The sequence below is a fragment of the Hemiscyllium ocellatum genome, chromosome 11 (genome assembly GCF_020745735.1).
Source record: "Hemiscyllium ocellatum isolate sHemOce1 chromosome 11, sHemOce1.pat.X.cur, whole genome shotgun sequence".
Taxonomy (NCBI): Eukaryota; Metazoa; Chordata; class Chondrichthyes; order Orectolobiformes; family Hemiscylliidae; genus Hemiscyllium; species Hemiscyllium ocellatum.
The window spans coordinates 63,493,260-63,514,830 of record NC_083411.1 but is presented as its reverse complement, the minus strand read 5'-3'; the positions used below and the strand labels follow the sequence as shown (position 1 = coordinate 63,514,830).

At 42.9% G+C, this 21,571-nt stretch overlaps 1 pseudogene; it reads left to right on the top strand.

Moving 5' to 3' along the window:
- The first annotated feature begins 11,208 nt into the window (after positions 1–11,208).
- Positions 11,209–21,571, top strand: part of LOC132820039 (sodium- and chloride-dependent neutral and basic amino acid transporter B(0+)-like) — a 46,567-nt pseudogene continuing 36,204 nt past the window's right edge.

Sequence of the window (21,571 nt, the reverse complement as noted above, 5' to 3'; positions counted from 1 at the left end):
GTTTTTCACACAAAGGGTGGTGAGTGCCTGGAACACGCCTGCTAGCGGAGATGGTGGAAGTAGACACAATAGCAGCATTCAAGAAGCACCTGGACAAATACATGAATAGGAAGGGAATAGAGGGATACAGATCCTGTTCGTGAGGACAGTTTTATTATGGAAGAGCAAAATGTGTAAGCGCAGGCTGAGAGGACTGATAGGCCTATTTCTATACAGTTGTGTTCTTTGTCCATTCTGACTGTTTCAAAACCCCCAAATATTCCCTTCCACCTTGATAACAGAAGCATCACATGGGTAGATTCTTAACATTGTTTCAAGACTTCTCACTTCCCTGACCGCAATGATGATCCTACAGAATCAGGAGATTCCCTTAATGAGATTGTTCCTGTGAGTGTCTTGATCATCATAGAGATTAGGAACATTAATATGCTTCCTGATCCTTTATCTTGGGACACAGGAATAAGAGTAGGCCATTCAGTCCATCAAACCTGTTCCCCTATTTAATACCATCATGGTCAGTCAACACTCCAATGTCTTTTATCTGTGCTATCCATATCCATTCATTCCATTGGACAAGTTTCTTGATCATTTTCTTGCCCTTATGGTGCCTTAAGAATACAGCCAAGGGAATACTATTTATTGATTACCTGGTTACTGGAATTAACATTAGCCATTGTTTCCACTCCCTGAACAATTGTTCACACAAAGATCAGGCTCATCAATTCTAAAGTGATGAATGCAATTTCTTAGCCGACATTTTACATTTCCAGTTTTTGGGAGCCCATTGGCTGGAAGCTGTACACCAGGATCAGGCAGATGTCCCAACACACTGGTTATATGGGAATTGCCTGGGAATGTATGATACTCATGGAAATACCCAGTGTCAAAAATCCTCTGAATAAGTTCCAACTCTGAGTTAGAGACAGAGACTTCAGAAAGTTCTGACTGACTTATAATTACCCAGGAAATGTTAGAAGGATTAAAATCTGCTCTCATTATAAAAATGACTCCCTCAATCATTCACGTTGACCTGACAATGAATAACATTAACAGTCTCCCACCAAGTCATTCACCTGTGACATCACTTCCCATGGGCATGTGACCACCCACCACTCTCTATTCCAGACAACACACACCTCTCATCTCCACTATCAAACACTCCCAACTCCATACCTGACCAGATCCAAATCTTCCACAACCCTGCTCCACAACCAACATGACTTCACCACATCATCAATCCCCACTCATTGGCACCTTTGGCCTCAACCTGCCACCTCACTTCATCTCCCATTCACCTTGAACACTTGTCTTCTCGAAACAGTGTGAGAGTTCCTTCAAGACCTTTAAATCTTGGAGTACAGATAATCGATTTGGTGATAGGGAACACTCTGTTCATCCAATTTGAAATCTTCAGCAATCCTTTCTCTGTTTAACGTGTTCATCAATGCCACCTGTACAAGATGAACTTCAACAGAAAACAAGCTGCCCTGAAGACAGGACAGTGCGAGTGATGGTGTCTCTCTGCTTCCTTGCCATTCACAGGGATAAACAGATTCATCAAGGACATTGAGATGATGATTGGGAAAAGGAATTGGCTTTTCTGGCTCTGGTGGAGAGCTTGTTGGATTCTGATCTCTCCGTGCATTTTAACCGTAAGGAGATGTTACATGTTTGAGTGATTTAAGCTGAATGTAAAAATGTACAGTAAGTCCCTTTCATCATGTTACTGATTTTACTTTCTGTGTTTATTTCATTCAGGCAATCTTAGTCTGGTCCTTAACAACATTTGCCCTTCCAACATATGGACCAGTTGAATACTCTGTCTGGTCAATAGCGCTGGGCTGGTGTATGATCATCTTGTGTATTATGTGGGTACCCATAATAGCCGTGGTGAGAGTTGTCCAAGCTGAGGGCCCCACCTTGTGGCAGGTGAGGAAATGTTTGAAAGATCAGGAAACAGTTTCTGTGACAACCTCTCAGACTCATACTTTACAGCAACTTTTAGTAATACAGTGCCTCTACTGCTATATTATATCCCACTGTACTCTCAAGAAGTGTCATAAAGTAAAATCTTACACCAAACCTCACGACAAATTACACGTAGAAGAACAGAAGCTTGGCTGAACCAGTCGGTGTGAAGATATGTTGAGAAGGAGAAAAGAGAAATAGAGAAGTCTAATCGTGAATATGTAACCACTGGTGATTGTCATTAAAATGCATTTGGTTTACTAATGTCCTTCACGAAAGGACATAATTGATTCTTACCTATTTTGAGAGCAAACAAAACATCCGACATCAACCTAAGCACCAGACAGGACAAACGCAGCCTTGCCGACACTGTGATGTCCTCCTTATTTACATCTGGGGATTTGTTGCTTAATCGGAATAGCCTCTCCTATCTCTGCATCATGCACCATTAGGCTAATACTTCCCAGATTATTTCCTCATATCTCCCCATGTGATAGTAATGCTCTTTCAGGTAATTTCAATTTTTCTCAGGAAGATAACCCAATCATTTATCCCAATTTTTGACAACTTCCTCATTGTCCCATTTAATTTGAGGAATGTCCAATTCAGAAGCCTCTGAACTTGGCTCTTCCTTCTGTGCTGTAATCATTAACACCTTATCTTGCTTTCCTTCCCTGTCAAAATATCTTTTGAGTATCCCACAAGACACACTCTGTGAGATTTCTTCCAGTCTGGGGTCCATATCAAGTAGTTTACCTCACTCAATGTCCTTTCGATTTTATAAGATCCACTAAATCCTGCTTTTAAAGGTTCACCTATTACTGGAAGTACCACAATACCTTATCCCTGATAGCAAAATAGCAATATTTTGATTTCTTATTCCACTTGCTGAGTCATTGTGAGCTGTGGTACTTTTAAATGCTGTTGAGTCAACTCCCTAGCTCAATTTAATCATTCTCTAAAATTTGACACAAAGTCCAAATGGGTGGTCTCTGAATTCTGACATATTAATTTCTCCTTAATCAATTTTAGTGGTCCTCTCACAACATGTCCAAAAACTAACTCAAATAGACTGAATTCGGTGGATTCATTTGGTACATCTCTGATCATAAAAAGAACAACCAAATTCCCTTATTCCATTCATCTGGATAATCCTGACTATAAGCCCTCAACATGGTCTTTAGTGTTCAATGCCATCTTTCTAACGCTTCCTGCGATTCTGGATGGTACACAGTAGATTTGAATTGTTTTATGTCTAAACTGTCCATAACTTCCTTAAATAGTTTGGATGTGAAGTTTGACCCTTGATTTGACTGTATCTCTGTTGGTAGTCTGTATCTAGTGAAAACTTTGAGTAATTCCTCTACAATCCTTTTAGCTGTGATATTGTGTAATGGAACAGCCTCTTGAAATCTTGTCGATGTATACATTATTGTTAACAAATATTGGTTCCCACCTTTTGTTTGTGGTAGGGGACCTACTCAATCAATTAAGACTCTGGTAAAAAGTTCCTCAAAATCGGGAATAGGTATTAAAGTTACAGGTTTTATTACCATCGGTAGTTTTCCAATCACTTGACATGCATGACATAACTGGCAAAATTCAACTACATTCTTGTGCAGTCCAGTAAAAATGTCTTTGTATTTTAGCTTGTGTTTTCCTCAGTTCTAAATGGCCTCCAAGTGGTGATTCATGTGCCACCTGCAACATTTCCTTTCTATACCCCACTGGCAATACAATTTGATGAATCTCTGCCCATTTCTCATCTGCTTGAATATGTGATGGTCTCAGTTTCCTAATTAAGACATCATTTTTCAGGTAATAGCACACAGGGATAAATTCAGACTCCTTCTCTGTATATGCCTTTTGATACAATTGCTTTAAGTTTTCATCTTTCTGCTGAACCTCAATGAGTTTTGCACAGGTAAAGATATTTGCATGATTATTTATTTATTCCTGTTTTATCTTAACTAACTGATCGAATACAGTCTCTGCTAATGCCACTTCAGATTTCTTATCTGTACCCTTTGATCTCTCCTCCTTCAACTGGTGACTCTGTGACCTCATTACTACACAAACAGGGAAGATTCCCAAGTAAGATTCTTGCAGTGCTTTAGTTGCTTGAGTATCCACAGGTCTTTCAACTACAGTAGGCAGCACACCTACCAGTGAATCAGCTGTATCATTCACAAGGACAAATTGTTTTCCTGGAACCGATACTTTGTCCAGTACTCCTATACACATTCTCCACTCTTTTCTAGTCACTCTAGCATCATTTTACATAATTGAGCACTTTTTGTCTCACCATGAACTCTTGTTACCAGTAACTTTTCTGGCAATAGTCCTTCAGGAGTATACTCCTCCACATCCTTCAACATCACAGACTGAGAGAATCCTGTGTCCCTTAATATTATAACCTCTTTACTTGCTACTCTAACATGAATAAACTTTACCTTTTCAGGTATATTTTTAAAGCAGATCTGGCATTTCTTCCTTAACCAACCTCTGATCAGCTTGTGCACTCTGATGCAGCTTTCTAGCTCCCACTGTTACCACTCCAACAACACTTCCAGGGTTATCCTGCTTTCCCACGCCTGGCTTTCCTGTGCTTTTCCTAGCCCACCAACACTGTGATTTCATGTGATCTACTTTATTGCAATAAAAACACTGGAGCTTTTACCTTCTTCGTCCCCTTCTGGGGTTTCCTTTTTACGCTGTGATAAGGTCTCCTTATGATCGTCACTGAGATCTATCTCACCCTTTCCACAGGAGGATTTCTCTTTTCCCCAGCTTCTATCCCTCATGGATTGAAATTGATGCAGGAAGTCAGACCGTGATTTATGGACCAACTCATAATCATCAGCCACTTCAATTGCTAAGCTTGCCATTTTTAACTCTCTGCGCTGCCAAATGAATTTGCACTATGTCAGGCAGTGAATTTTTAAACTCCTCCAAAATAATTGTCTCTCTAAGGGTATTGTAAGTTTGTTCTATTTTTAAAGCTCGTATCCACCTACCAAAATTACTTTGTTTAATTCTTTCAAACTCAATATAAGTTTGACCAGGGTTCCTCCTTAGATTCTTTAAACGTCTATAGGCTTTCTGGTACCAATTCATATGCGCTTAAGATTGATTCTTTTCCCTACTCATACTCCCCAGATACCTGCTCTGATAGCGATGTGAATTCCTCACTAGCTCAACCCACAAGTTTGGTTTGGATCAACAAAACCCACACACTGACTGGCAATTGCATTTGTTTAGATTCTTTTTCAAATGAAATGACAAGGGCTTCCACATTCTTCTCATTAAATTTAGGCCTTGTTTGAACATACTTAAACAGTTTCTCACTAGGCTTCTGACTGCCAGGGGCTTGCTCATCCTCACTCTCTTCCTCACTAAACCTACCTTCAGCCTGCATCTCCATCCTTTTGTGCTGACTTCCCTTTTTAAGTGTCAATTTCTAAAGTTCAATCTCTTTGCTTTTTCTTTCTCTTCTGCTAGAGTTCTTCATTATCTTTCTTTCTCTGTGGCTAAAACCCTTAATGTGTTTGCTTTTTCTCTCTCTTCTGATTTTAATTGTAATTCAAACTGTTTCATTTCTGCTGCCCTTTCCTTATCTCTCCCCTCTAACTCAAGCTGCTTCATTTACAATCGAATTCTTGCCATCTCTACAGATCCTGATAGTGTTTCCAGCAAACTTGAATACTGAGCTACTGCTGAATTCATCTCATCTTTCCTCACATTAGGAGGTAAATTCAACCCTAGCTTGTCTATTAATTCCTGCAGTTTGGTCTTATCTGCCTTTTGCAAAACCCCCGAGGTCACTTCTTCAACCTCCAGGAACTCCTTGGTGATTGAAAGAGCCATTGCCATCCGAACACGGTTTAAACCAACCAAATCAACACCCGAAATAAAAGACACTAGCAACTACCACTCGCTGTTTAAATCCCGCAAAAAGCCCCCAGTCTGTCATGGACTAGGTCTGACTGTAACTTTGCTATTTGTTTAATGAGGTGTACAGTGGATATTCCTGGAGTACATCAGCTTGGTCAACTGCCAGGTTTTAAACAAACAAAATTTATTTGCAAAATTATAAAATGAACTACAAGGAACAGAAAACAGAATACCCGATAACTTATCCTATCCAAACCCTACCTAAGGATGCTGTTCTGAAAATTCTTGCAACAATCCCAGTACACAGATCCCTAAGCACAAACAGCAAACAATGGCACAGGCAGCATCCAGTTCAAAATCAGAAGGGCAGAAGGACAGAGAGAAGGCTTCCATTTTCCCCCATGACTCTATTCCCTCCCGTACTGAACTGAACAGCTAGAGAGCTGGCCACGTCCCCTTGACAAGACCAAGTTTTCAAAAGGTCTTTCAAGCTTTTGATCTGAAGCAGTATTTGTTTGGGGAAACAACAAGGCCCCAGTGAACCATTCAAAGTTCAGGCACGATGGATCCTGGCCAATTATCCCCTCTCTAAAAAAAACTCAAGGGCAAACTAACTTGTACCAGACCATTACTGTGACAATTGTTGGGGGCTTATAATCCAATCCAATCAAAGTGATCACCCCTTTCTTATTTTTAGTTCATCCATGTAGCTAGACAATCACCCAGGAATATTCTGTCTAAGTACAAGTTGAATTCCCTAATCAAAAACATCATTCCCTCACCTCTCTTGTGCACCTTTTTATCCTTCTGATAGCATCAACATGCCAAGCACTAAGCTGCCAATTATCATCCTCCCTCAGCCAAATTTCTGCAAAGGGTATGATATCCCAGTCCCATGTTCCTATCCATACCCTACGTACATCTGCCTTACCTGTCAGTCCTCTTGCGTTGAAATAAATGTGTTTAATTCATTATTTTTCCTCATAGCCCGCCATGCTCTTGCCTGCCTTGTTTATTGAACTTTCTCCCTTTATCTTCTGTATCAGTTCTCAACCTTTTCTCTTTTCTCATTGTTGCTCCCATCCCTGACCCCCCATCACGGTTTAAGAAAATGCAGTCAGAGAGGAGAAGGGTATTATTAAGCAGGAGAGGGGTCAGAAGGGATTTACCAGGATGTGGCCAGGTATGGAAGGTTTGAGTTATAAAGAAAGGCTGAAACGTTTTTTCACTGGAGCGTAGGAGGTTGAGAGGTGACCTGATAGAGGTTTATAAAATAATGAGAGGTATAGATAGAGTTGATGGTAGTTGTCTTTTCCATAAGATGGGGAATTTCAAGACTAGGGGGACATTTTTAAGGAGAAAGTGAGGACTGCAGATGCTGGAGATCAGAGCTGAAAATGTGTTGCTGGAAAAGCGCAGCAGGTCAGGCAGCATTCAAGGAGCAGGAGAGTCAATGTTTCGGGCAATTTTTAAGGTGAGCAGTGAGAAGAGAGAGATTTGAACAAGATATGAGGCAATTTTTTTTACACCAAGAGTAGTTTGTGTGTGGACTTACTGAGAAATGATGGATGTGGGTACAATTACAGCATTTAAAAGATATTTTGATGGATACGTGAATAGGAAAGGTTTGGAGGGATATGAGCCAAGACCAGGCAGGTGTGACTAACTTAGTTTGGGATTATGTTCAGCATGGACAGGTTAAACCAAAGTGTTTCCATGCTGTATGAGTCTATGACTCTATGACCAATCAGAAAGAGGCTGGCAAGAAGTCAGGAAAGCTCCAGAGTGCATTGCGATCCGGAACAGATTAGTGTTGGATGACCACATTTATTTCTGGAGAAGGTGGGACGTACAAGTGTTCTGGTTTTCTGAAGGTATTGCTGAATGTGATGGTGGGATTTAAAACTAATTTTTGCAGGGGTCTGGGATACTAAATGGAGGTTCAGTAAAGGTTAATGTACTGAAAAGTATTGAAGAACCCACCATTGCAATGCAGAAATTCGTGCAAATATATTCAAGTTAGTGCAGAATGGAGTGTGGCAAAGATGGATGGTATTTTTTAATGCAAGGAGTCTTGTGAGTAAGGCAGAGGAGTTGTGCGTGTTTATTAATGTATGAGGATCTAATATCATTGCTATCACAGAGATGGTTGTGGTTGAGGAAAGAACATGATTGTCAGCACAATATTCTGGGTTATAGAATCTTCAGGTGAGATAGGGGAGATGGGTGAGGGTGTAAAAGAGCTGGTGTCACCACATTGATCAGGGAGTCAGTTACTCCAGTAAGCAGGAATAATATCTTAAAACAAACACAAACAATGCTGCAGAACACAGAAGGTCTGGCAGAATCAATAGAGAGATAAACAGAGTTAATTAGTTGAGTCCAGTACAAGGCTTCTTCAGAGTTGAAAGTTGTAGGAAAATGGGCCTTTATACTTTTGTCAGAGACAGAGGAGGGTGTAGGGGCCAGAGGACCAGTGCAAAAGACAGGGGGCAGCAGCAGCAAGAGAGAACAGCTCCTTCGGGTGATTGATGGCGGTTGCAGCTGCCATGGTGATCGGTCTTCCTGTGTTTTTTTTGTTTCTGCATGGGAGTCGGTTGGGGCAGGGCCCCATGCAGTCCCAGATCCTTGGCTGGCTCTGGCTCTAGCACTGAGGTCACAGATGAGGCCTGAGCCAGGATCCCGATGACTGGTGGCAGCTTCGCAGGGAGAGCAGTAGGTAGGAGATCAGGCCCATGGCTCCAGCTCAGACATAGAGGCTTGTGGGAGACGTGGCAATGGCAGGGGTGGGTCCATAATTAAGAACTCAGAGCCCAATGACAAGACCCTGGAGCCCGTTACAAAGAGTAAAAAATGAGGTCTGCAGATGCTGGAGATCACAGCTGCAAATGTGTTGCTGGTCAAAGCACAGCAGGTTAACCTGCAATCCTCTTCCTGACCTCTCCGCCCCCACCCCACTCCGGCCTATCACCCTCACCTTGACCTCCTTCCACCTATCCCACCTCCATCGCCCCACCCCCTAGTCCCTCCTCCCTACCTTTTATCTCAGCCTGCTTGGCTCTCTCTCTTATTCCTGATGAAGGGCTTATGCTCGAAACGTCGAATTCTCTATTCCTGAGATGCTGCCTGGCCTGCTGTGCTTTGACCAGCAACACATTTGCAGCTGTGATCTCCAGCATCTGCAGACCTCATTTTTTACTCGAAGATTTTAACCTACTGCGAATCCTCTTCCAAGGATGCCTTCCTTGAAGAAGCTCTCTTCCTCCCTCTACAAGGATTTCAGTGAGTCCCTCTCTCACTGCACCCCCCAGGTCATCTCCTCTGCACAGAAGCTCTTCAGCCACGTTCTCAAACAGACTCGTTACCACAGCCACATCTCCTTCCTCAGCACCTGCCTAAGGAACCGACTGATCCCACACGGACTCCGAACTACATTCCAACCAACAAAATTTGGCAGATTTCTCCAGCTTCCTCATTTCCCCTCCCCCCACCTTGTCTCAGTCGGTTCCCTCAACTCAGCACCGCCCTCCTAACCTGCAATCCTCTTCCTGACCTCTCCGCCCCCACCCCACTCCGGCCTATCACCCTCACCTTGACCTCCTTCCACCTATCCCACCTCCATCGCCCCACCCCCTAGTCCCTCCTCCCTACCTTTTATCTCAGCCTGCTTGGCTCTCTCTCTTATTCCTGATGAAGGGCTTATGCTCAACGTCGAATTCTCTATTCCTGAGATGCTGCCTAACCTGCTGTGCTTTGACCAGCAACACATTTGCAGCCCATTACAAAGACCCTGGCTGATGTTAAGCAGTGAATGGAGGAGGAGCGGAGGGTATTAAGAAGAAGAGGGAAAGATGAACTCAAAAGCAGTAAAATTTTGCATTAAACTCAGTCTTTCAAGATGACGCTGAATGTGGTGACACATTGTATTTTGCACAAGAGAATACACTTTTTGTTGTATTTTTATATGCAATCATCACTCTTCCAAACCCACTGGTGTTTGTGATTCAGCCAAAAGATCATGCACCTAGCAAAGCTTCATTCAGCCAGATCCAGCCAGATGGCTAAGCTGACCAGTAAATAACATTTGAAAGCAATGGAAGTTTTTCAGTAATTAGCTCTGGATCTCACACTGAGAGAGCCCTATCTAATCATACAATTCAGAATATTGCTTTACCCTATCAATAACCTACTCCAATACAGATGAAGACTTTTGAATATTAATGTGCTGCTCTTTCAATTGGTGACTTGCTGATAGTCAGAGGCAACAGTGTAGGAACCATACTATTTAATAGTTACTTAACTTTTCCAACTATAGAACTATTACACCTCACTTTAGTAAGCATAGTTATAATTTAGGCGATAACATTTCATGATGGAATGCTAAGAAAGCAATACAGATTTACTTCTCTCTTATAATCTTCTAACTTTAAACATTTGGTTAGAGGTGAGACTGCCAGATCAATGGACAAGCAATCATGTTTTTCCCAAATCCATGTACATTTCATCTTATATAGGGATTACAAAACTGCAGCCACACATTCAAAACTAATTAAAATTTCATTACGTAAAATGAACTCGGGTAGCAGGGGATGACAATTATATTTCTAATATGGGAGAAGACCCGTTCATTTTTAGAAGAAATCTTAGATAGCTTTTCTTTGGCTAAAGTTCAACTTGGTTTGGATTTACTTGGAAGCTATTCCTTTTAAAACCAGCGCTTTGCCCAAACCCTGAGGACAGGGAATGAATGCCCTTTGATCGTAACTGTTCTGAAAACATATCATTTAACTCAATAGAAATGTTTAGTGTGGAAATTGAATGATTAGCTAAGTAGAGTTACACCTGTTATGAAACACAGTAAGAGGCTGACTTCTGACTCAACAAGAATAATCCATTCATGAGAAGTTGAAGGACTTTTGGCCAAAAGGAGTGTCCTCATTTTACTTCCAATTCTTGTGCAAGTGGAAGAATAGTTCATTGATGTCTGAAAATGGACCGAAGGCATTTATTTCGGTTCTTACTGAATGACAATCGGCCAAACCCTCCACAGGATACGGTGAGTATTTCAACAAAACAAAACAGTAAAAATCCATTTAAGACAATTTGAGATACTGTTGATTTGTAGATTTTGGTCGTTGTGAATTGTAGACTCTCTGTGGACATCTGGCTGTTTCTAACCTGACAGACATTGCTGCTAAATAGAGAACTGCACCATTTTCCGATAGTTGTGGGAGTGGTGACGATACATTTCACTTGAGATCTAGTCTGAGAAAGATTAATGTCTGAGCTTGCCATTTCAATTCTTTCTCCCAGGATACCGCCAATGAACATGGTGCTGTGGGTGATGAGAATGTGGAACGGGGTAACTGGTCTTCGAAGATTGATTACCTGCTCTCAATGATTGGTTATGCAGTGGGTTTTGGGAATGTTTGGAGATTTCCTTACCTGGCTTACAAAAACGGAGGAGGTATGGTAGAGAAATTAAAAATATCGGAGAGTAAGAAAGGCAGAACTAAATGGATCGATTTGTTGACTTATCCTGAAAATTGTAGTTCAGTAAATAACAAATGTTTATTGCACTAAAAATGATATAGTAAATAATGCAGAGTTAAACAATTTCAATGTGAACTGGTAAATTCAATCCCACAGCTAACAAGTTTGACTACTATTTCCTTATGAAGAGAGAGATATGTCAAGGTAATAGTTTAAACTTAGCAATGTGATGCATCAAATATATGCTATTTATAAACCAAAGTAAATGGTTCATTTATTAATTTGCAATGTATTTTCAATTGATATTGTTTCGAATGCATGAGCCATCCACATCAGATATATTTACTGCACAATGTGTGAAATCCTCAGAACAGCAGGCTCCTCAGTCAGGCCCTGTGTTCAGGCTGGTACATTATCATCAAAACTGCTCAAATCAGGACTCTTCACAACCCACACCATTGGATTGATGGAAACCAAGCGCAAATGTATAAGAAATGTCACAACATGGCTGTGTAAAGTGACCTGAAAAGATATCTGATTGTGTTAGAGAGTGAAATTCACAAAACGGGAATTTGGACATTCGTAGAGATTTCAGGGTAAATTTTAATCCACCCACATAGTGTAAGCATGGAGTTTCACTTGAAAATTGAAATCCTTTCCGCTATTTTCCAGGTGCATTCCTTATTCCCTATTCTGTCATGCTGGCCCTTGTTGGGATACCATTGTTTTTCTTGGAGTGTTCCTTTGGTCAGTTTGCCAGCCTTGGGCCTGTTGCAGTCTGGAGGGCTGTGCCTATGTTACAAGGTGAATGTTTATTTTATCGATACAGTCGCAGCAAATTCGGAAAAGTAATAGTGTTGATTTAATAAATAATAATAAACCTCCCTTATCTGACAAAGGTTAAAGCCAAGCTTGTGAAGTAATGTTGCACTCTGATCTACCATACACGTTATTAGATGTGGTACATGCTGTCTATTGGTTTTTGGCTCAGAGTTTGTCAGGTTTTTTTAAAAAAATGATGAATTGAAACCCAGGATTCGGGACCTAACACAGCAGAGTGACATCACTGGTAAGGCATAAGTTCATTGGTTGATAATAGCTACTAACATTACTATTATTGGCTACTTTCAGGTTGAAGGTAAATAAGGGAAATATTTAAGGTTACAAATTAAAAGATCAGTTGGAATTTTTTGAAAAAAAACAAATTAAGAACTTTTTAAATAAAATCGAGATGTAGGGCTAGACAATATCTTGTAACTGCATGAAATTGGAGTTGATGGACCCTACTGAGGAGCTGAAAATGTGTTGCTGGAAAAGCGCAGCAGGTCAGGCTGCATCCAAGGAGCAGGAGAATCGACGTTTCGGGCATGAGCCCTTCTTCAGGAATGAGAAGAGTGTGCCAAGCAGGCTAAGATAAAAGGTAGGGAGGAGGGACTTGGTGGAGGGGTGTTGGAAGTGCGATAGATGGAAGGAGGTTAAGGTGAGGGTGATAGGTTGGAGTGGGGTTTGTGGCGGAGAGGTCAGGAAGAAGATTGCAGGTTAGGAAGGTGGTGCTGAGTTCGAGGGTTGGGACTGAGACAAGGTGGGGGAGGGGAAATGAGGAAACTGGAGAAATCTGAGTTCATCCCTTATGGTTGGAGGGTCCCTAGGCAGAAGATGAGGCACTCTTCCTCCAGCCATCGTGTTGCTATGGTCTGGTGATGGAGGAGTCCAAGGACCTGCAAGTCCTTTGCGGAGTGGGAGGGGGAGTTGAAGTGTTGAGCCACGGGGTGGTTGGATTGGTTGGTCCGGGTGTCCCAGAGGTGTTCTCTGAAATGTTCCGCAAGTAGGCGGCCTGTCTCCCCAATATAGAGGAGGCCACATCGGGTGCAGCGGATGCAGCAAATGATGTGTGTGGAGGTGCAGGTGAATTTGTGGCAGATATGGAAGGATCCCTTGGGGCCTTGAAGGGAAGTAAGGGGGGAGGTGTAGGTGCAAGTTTTGCATTTCTTGCAGTTGCAGGGGAAAGTACTGGGAGTGGAGGTTGGGTTGGTGGGGGGTGTGGACCTGACGAGGGAGTCACGGAGGGAGTGGTCTTTTCGGAACGCTGATAGGGGAGGGGAGGGAAATATATCCCTGGTGGTGGGGTCCGTTTGGAGGTGGCGGAAATGATGACGGATGATATGAGGTTCAATGTGACCACATCTGTGACAAGTGTTGGTTTCTCTTGTGTCTGACCTGTCCTTCTTTGTGTGTGGCTGCATCAAGCTGTGTGTAGCTCCTCAGTACACAAATACTAAATCTGACTATGTACTGAGGTTCTACTTGTCCCTGGTGTTGAGAAGGATGGGACTGGTCTTGTTGCTGCAGACTGCTCCAAGGAATTTGACTATTCCATATCGCTTTTCCTTTGTGAAGAATTTCAAAACACTTTTCATCACAGGTCTATTAGGAAGAGGTCAGTATATAGCATCCTCAAGACCCTGTTGGAAAAGGACAGGTTAGTCAGCAGACTGTCAAAGTCATTTCGCAGAATGCCTCATCGCCAGAATTTTCCAACAAGCACCATGACATCACTTGGCTCATGGTGAGAAGGGCAGTACTTGTGAGATTCTTCACGTACGCCTGGATTGTCTGTGCCACTGCATGCTGCCTACAAATCGGTTTAAGGAGGGGGAGTTTGTGACTGTCTCACATCTCCTGCTGGAATATGCCTTTGCAAAGAGAGACTGGAGAGAGATGCCACAACTGTGTCACTCGCCCATCTCCACTGACTTGCAGCTGACTGCACTGGACCCGCTGTTATAGGAGTCACCATTCTTCAGGCACCATCTCATCACTGCTGGGCCCATTTCAATGCTGCCTCCAATACTGGGTAGACTGTTGGGCCCCACAACCAAGAGTTCCCACTCCGGGCCTCCCGTGATTCCAGCCAGGGGTCTCCTGCTCCGCTGATTCCTTGGTGACATCAGGTGTCCCCGCTCTAGGCCTACTGCGAGCCGGAGTGCCTCATTCCACTGACAGGCCAGTCTGCTGGTGTGCCAAGATTCCCACTCCAGCCACCATCCTCCAATATGCCAGCACTGGCACCTTAAAGAGTCCATCACCTCCGTCTCCGATTGCTGGAGGAGCAGGGGAATGTCCTTGCTACCATCACTGCCACCTCCAATTACCGGAAGGCTGTCACCACTCCGTGTAAAGCCTGCTCTTGTTGCCTCTGACCAACCCACCAAAGAAACAAGAAATGAGAAGAAAAAAAATCAAGAGAGAGCAGAAATTAAAAGATTTTTAAAACGTAGCTGGAAGTGGATGAGCTCTAGATAAGAGTCTGCATGCAGCCCTGCTACACTGTCGCCATCTTGGAAAATGGAGGGTTTGCAGAGCAAAAATGACCCTGATGAGAGTTATGTCCAGGCCTCCCAGCAGCAGTCAGGATATGGGTCAGAAAATAAATCAGGAGGTAGAAAAGGCATGTAAAAAATGATGCACAATTGCAGTAATCATGGGAGTCTTCAATATACAACTGGACGAGGAAAATCAGGTTGGTAGGGGATCCAATAAAAAAGGGATTTGCAGAATGTCCACGAGGTGATTTGTTGGAGCAACTTGTGATAGAGCCCTCCAGGGGACAGGCAATTCTGGATTTGGTGCTGTGTAATGAGGTAAACTCGATTAAGGAGCTTAAGGTGAATGATCCATCGGGGGCAGTGGCCATAATATGATAAAATTCACCCTTCAGTTTGAAATGGAAGAGCAGGAATCTGGTGTAAGATCTTTACAATTGAGTCAATGCAACCAGAAAGCCATGAGGGAGGGGCTGACCTGAGTTGATTGGAAGGGGACCATAACAGGGAGGACGGTAGAGCAGCAATAGCAGGAGTTTCTGGAGGTAGTTTGAGGGGCAAAACAGAAATTCATCCCAAGGAAGAAGAAACATAGTAAAGGGAGGATGAGGCAACCACGGCAGACAAGGGAAGTCAGGAATAGCATCAAATCAAAAGGAAAAGCATCCAATGTGGTGAAAATTAGTGGGAAGTCTGGAAATTTGGAGGCAGTTAAAAACTAGCAGAGGATACTTACAAAAGCAATAAGGGGGAAGAAGATGAAATCTGACGATAAGCAGATTGTAATATAAAAGAAGATTGCAAGAGTTGCTTTAGATGCATAAAAGGTCAGAAAGAGGTGAGAGTGGACATTGGACCATTAGAAAATGAGGCTGGGGAAGTAGTAATGGGGAACAAAGAAATGGTGAAGAAAGTGAATAGGGACTTTGCATCAGTCTTCACTGGTGGGAGGCACCATTAGTGTGCCAGGATGTCAAGAGTCAGGAGGCAGAGGTGAGTGTAGGGGCCATTCCTGTGGGGAAGGTGCTGGGGAAGCTGCAAGGTCTGTAGGTGAGTAATTCAGCTGGGTCAGATGGACTACACCCCAGAATCCTGAAGGTGATAGCTGAGGAGATTGTACAGGCATTGTTGGTGAACATTCAGGAATCACTGGAGTCAAGGAAGTTGCCAGACAACTGGAAAATGGTTAATGTAACATCCCTGTTTCGGAAGGTATGGAGGCAGAAGGGAGGAAACTATAAGCCGGTTAGTCTGACCTTGATCATTTATAAGATTTTACAGTCCATTATTAAGGATGAGATTGTGGAGGGTTTGGAAGTGCATGGTAAAGTAGGGCTGAGTTAGCACAGCTTCATCGAGGGTAGGTCATGTCTGACAAGTTTGTTAGAATTCTTTAAGGTGGTAATGAGCAGGTTAGACGAAGGAGAACCAATGGATGTGATCTATTTGAATTTCCAGAAGGCCTAAAATCAGGAGCCATGTATGAAGCTGCTAAATGGGATAAGAGCCGGTGGTGTTAGGGGCAAGGTCCTGACATGGTTAGATTAGTGTGGAAATAGGCCCTTTGGCCCAACAAGTCTACACTGACCCTCCATACAGTAACCCATCCAGACATGGATAGAGGATTGGCTGACTGTCAGAGGGCAGAGATTAGGGATAAATCCACCAGTTCCACAAGGACTGTTGGGACCACAACATTATACATTAACAATCTGGACAAAGGGACTGGGGGCATCGTTGCTATGTTTGCAGTTGTCGCAAAGATTGGTAGAGGGACAGGAAGGGCTGAGGAAGTGGGAAGGCTGCAGAAGTACTTACAGTAGTGAGGAGAGTGAGCAAAGAAATGGCAGATGGAATACAGGATGGGAAATTGTGAGAGTTATGCAATTTGGTAAGAAGAATAGAAACAAAGACTATTTTCAAATTGGGGAAAGGCTTTGGAAAACCAAAACATAAAGGGTAGGAGTTTAGGATTCCCTTAAAGTTAACATGCAGGTTCAGTTGGCAGGTAGGAAGGCAAATACAGCATTAACATTCATTTCAAGAGGGTTAGGATATAAGAGCAGAGATGTGCTACTGAGGTTCTATAAGGCTCTGGTCAGACGGCATTTGAAATATATGAAAATGTTTGGACCCCATGTCTCAGAGAGGATGTTCTGACCTTGGAGGGGTCCAGAGGAGGTTTACAAGAATGATGCCAGGGATGAAGGGATTGTCAAATGAGGAACAGTTAAGGACTCAAAGGAGCCTAGGAGGATTTACAGAATAATGACATTTACAGAATAATGAAATTTACAGAATAATGAATGGTCTGAATAGAGTAAACCGGGAGAAGATGTTTCCACTCGTAGGAGAGACTGGGACATGAGGGAACAGCCTCAAGCTGAAGGGACAACTCATCAGAACTGAGATAAAGAGGAATGTCCACAGCCAGAGGGTAGTGACTCTGTGGAACTCATTGATGCAGCAGGTTGTGGAGGCCAAGTCATTAAGTATACTCAAGACAGAGATAGATAGCTTCTTGGTGGTAAGGGGTGCAAGAGTTATGGGGAGAACTCAAGAGAATGACTTTCAAAGACATATCAGCCATGACTGAATGGCAGAGCAGACTCAGTGGGATGAATGGCCGAATTCTGCTCCGATATCTTATGACCTTATGGCCTAAGACTGGGCATGTGTGATTATCACCACTCACAATGATAATGGTGTCCTAAAGAATTAGTGAGAGGGCATATAAAGGTGAAGACAAGGAGCATCATTCTTGTAATCTAGACAAAGAACTATAACATAATTAACATTTCCTGTTTAATACAAAAAGCCTTTGAAATCTTTACTGTTGGACACTGAATGTTGAAGCAGCCAACATAATCGATTAAACAAAACCGATATTTCCCCAAAGGTGTGGTCAGCCAGGGCAGTCTCCCTGTTCTGTCCTGTGCTCACTGAAAGAAAATCCAATTTGGTTGAATGACCAGCCAAATGCATGTCAAGTACATTATTTTAAATCAATAATTCACAAACCAGACTCCCCTGTTCTTTCTTCTGTTTTCAGGTGTGGGGATTGCTATGATGCTTCTGATTACAATGTCCAACATTTCGTACAACTGCATCGTTGGCTACAGTCTATACTACCTGTTTGCTTCCTTCCAATCACCCCTACCATGGGCAGACTGCTTCAGTTGATGGGGAGCAGATGAAACATGCAGCAGGACCCCCAAAGGTGCAGTGTTAGCTTCTACTGGGGAAAGTGTACACACTGACTGTTCATTGTTCATTCTGTCAGTCTGAGTGAGGGAGAGAGATGAACAATAGTTTCAGTGACCATCCTCATTGTGGCCATACAGCAGAAAGACTCGGATAGAAAGCAGCAGCAGGAATCATGGCACTGAGTCACTGGAATAGCAGGACAGTCAGTCAGAAATAAATAGTGAAACATCAGAATTTAACAGTCTTTCACATGTCTCACATTTACTTTCACCTTGTCAATAAGTCTGTGTTGTGTTCTTTCTGACTGCGTTCATTGTTTGTATCTCTCTCCATCCCTGTATTGTGTCTCACACTGACTCCCTTCTCTGTCTATTACTGTGTTTTTTGCAGCTATCATTTTCTTAACTTATTCTCTTTCTCTGAGTTTTTCCAAATATCGATCATCTCACATATATTTCTTACACAGTCTGACTCTAAGACACACAGAGTTTTTGTTGCAATTATTTAAATGTCTCATCTCTTTAATTTCATCTCATCTTCCACAATAACACTATTTAACTCAGGATGTCTCATGTCACTATCAAAGGTTCATGTTGTGTGAATTGACAAGACTTAATGTGAAATCTTGATGTGAGTCAAGTTGAAATTTCTGAAACAGAGGACAAAATACTTCAGCTTTGCAAGAAAATCTACTTTTAAATAAACTGGGATTGTGGGTGTTCCCCTGACCATACTGTACAGACTGGGGCTGTGGGTGATCCTGGACATCAACTACAGTCTGCACAATATGGTGATAAATCACCCACAGTCCCAGTCTGTACAATACAGATAGGGGTCACCCACAGTCCCAGTCTGTACAATACTGTCAGGGATCACCCTCAGTCCCAGAGTGTACAATACAGTCAGGGATCACCCACAGTCCCAGTCTGTACAATACTGTCAGGGATCATCCACAGTGCCAGTCTGTACAATACAGTCAGGGATCACCCACAGTCCCAGTCTGTACAATACAGTCAGGGATCACCCACAGTGCCAGTCTGTACAATACAGTCAGGGATCACCCACAGTCCCAGTCTGTACAATACAGTCAGGGATCACCCACAGTCCCAGTCTGTACAATACGGTCAGGGATCACCCACAGTCCCAGTCTGTACAATACAGCCAGGGATCACCCACAGTCCAGTCTGTACAATACAGTCAGGGATACACCTACAGTCCCAGTCTGTACAATACAGCCAGGGATCACCCACAGTCCTAGTCTGTACAATACAGCCAGGGATCACCCACAGTCCAAGTCTGTACAATACAGTCAGGGATACACCTACAGTCCCAGTCTGTACAATACAGCCAGGGATCACCCACAGTCCCAGCCTGTATAATACAGTCAGGGATCACCCACAGTCCCAGCTTGTATAATACAGTCAGGGATACACCCACAGTCACGGCCTGTACAATACAGTCAGGGATCGCCCATAGTCCAGTCTGTACAATACGGTCAAGGATCACCCACAATACCAGCCTGGACAATAAAGTCAGGGATCACCCACAGTCCCAGTCTGTACAATACAGTCAGGGATCACTCACAGTCCCAGTCTGTACAATACAGTCAGGAATCACCCACAGTCCCAGAGTGTACAATACTGTCAGAGATCACCCACAGTGTCAGTCTGCACAATCAGGGATCACCCACAGTCCCAGAGTGTACAATACAGTCAGGGATCATCCACAGTGCCAGTCTGTACAATACAGTCAGGGATCACCCACAGTCCCAGAGTGTACAATACAGTCAGGGATACACCTACAGTCCCAGTCTGTACAATACTGTCAGAGATCACCCACAGTCCCAGAGTGTACAATACTGTCAGAGATCACCCACAGTCCCAGTCTGTACAATACTGTCAAGGATCATCCACAGTCCCAGTCTGTACAATACAGTCAGGGATACACCTACAGTCCCAGTCTGTACAATACAGCCAGGGATCACCCACAGTCCCAGCCTGTATAATACAGTCAGGGATCACCCACAGTCCCAGCTTGTATAATACAGTCAGGGATACACCCACAGTCACGGCCTGTACAATACAGTCAGGGATCGCCCATAGTCCAGTCTGTACAATACGGTCAAGGATCACCCACAATACCAGCCTGGACAATAAAGTCAGGGATCACCCACAGTCCCAGTCTGTACAATACAGTCAGGGATCACTCACAGTCCCAGTCTGTACAATACAGTCAGGAATCACCCACAGTCCCAGAGTGTACAATACTGTCAGAGATCACCCACAGTGTCAGTCTGCACAATCAGGGATCACCCACAGTCCCAGAGTGTACAATACAGTCAGGGATCATCCACAGTGCCAGTCTGTACAATACAGTCAGGGATCACCCACAGTCCCAGAGTGTACAATACAGTCAGGGATACACCTACAGTCCCAGTCTGTACAATACTGTCAGAGATCACCCACAGTCCCAGTCTGTACAATACTGTCAAGGATCATCCACAGTCCCAGTCTGTACAATACAGTCAGGGATCACCCACAGTCCCAGAGTGTACAATGCAGTCAGGGATCATCCACAGTCCTGTATTTTTGCATTGAAGAGCTTCATATCTTTATTCCAAATAAAAACTCTCGAAATTTTAGGACATTTCCATTATCCAATATTCCAGAAGAATAGAACTCAGTTTTTCTCTGCCTCAGACGAAGTGATGGAAGCTGGTACAATTAAAACATTTAAAAGTTAGCTGGATGTGTATATGAATGTGAAGGGTTGAGATGGATACGGGCCAAATGTTGGCAAATTGGACTAGATTAATTTCGGATATGTTTTTTAGCATGGACAAGTTGGACTGAAAGGTCTGTTCCTGTGCTGTACATCTCTCTGACTCGATGACTCTTGATGTTATTTGTTCCATCTAGTATTTCAAAATCCGTGACGAAGTCATCTTTTTAGTTTTTAATTTATAAAGAATAGAATCATTGTCTGTCTAATACCATACAGTTAGGGACATCTATCAACACCCAGAAGACATGGATTTTCCATTATACACCCACAGAATTCAGTGATGGAAGTCCTTACCTCCATAGGCTAGGACTCATTCAAGGAGCGATCGATTTCCACATCTTCTACTTCAGAATTTGGAATGTTACATCTTGCCAAAAATAATTCAGATATGAAGAAGTTATTTTTGAGCTAAAATTACAATGTAATTTTTGAAAACAGTTGTTTCATCTTATCCTTGAGATTTATGTTATTTGAAATTTCATTTTTACATTGCTAGTTTCTGAAAGTGAATTGATAAGAGTACATTCAACAATGTGTTTCATCTGGGCTCAGAGTAATTATGGATGTCCATAAGTTCATAAGACCATTAGATATAGGAGCAGAATTAAGCCAATTGTCCCATCAGGTATGCTCCACTATTCGATCATCACTGATATGTTTCTCAAACCCATTCTTCTGCCTTCTCCCTGTAATGCTTGATCACCTTACCAATTAAGAGCTATTTTATCTCTGCCTTAAATTCACCCAATGACTTGGCCTCCACAGCCCTCTGCAGCAATGAGTTCCATAGATTCATCACTCTCTGGCTGAAGAAATTTCTCCTCACCTCATTTCAAAAGGGTTATCCCTCCACTCTGAGACTGTGCCCTAGGATCCTGGCCTCTCCTATGCATGGAAACAAC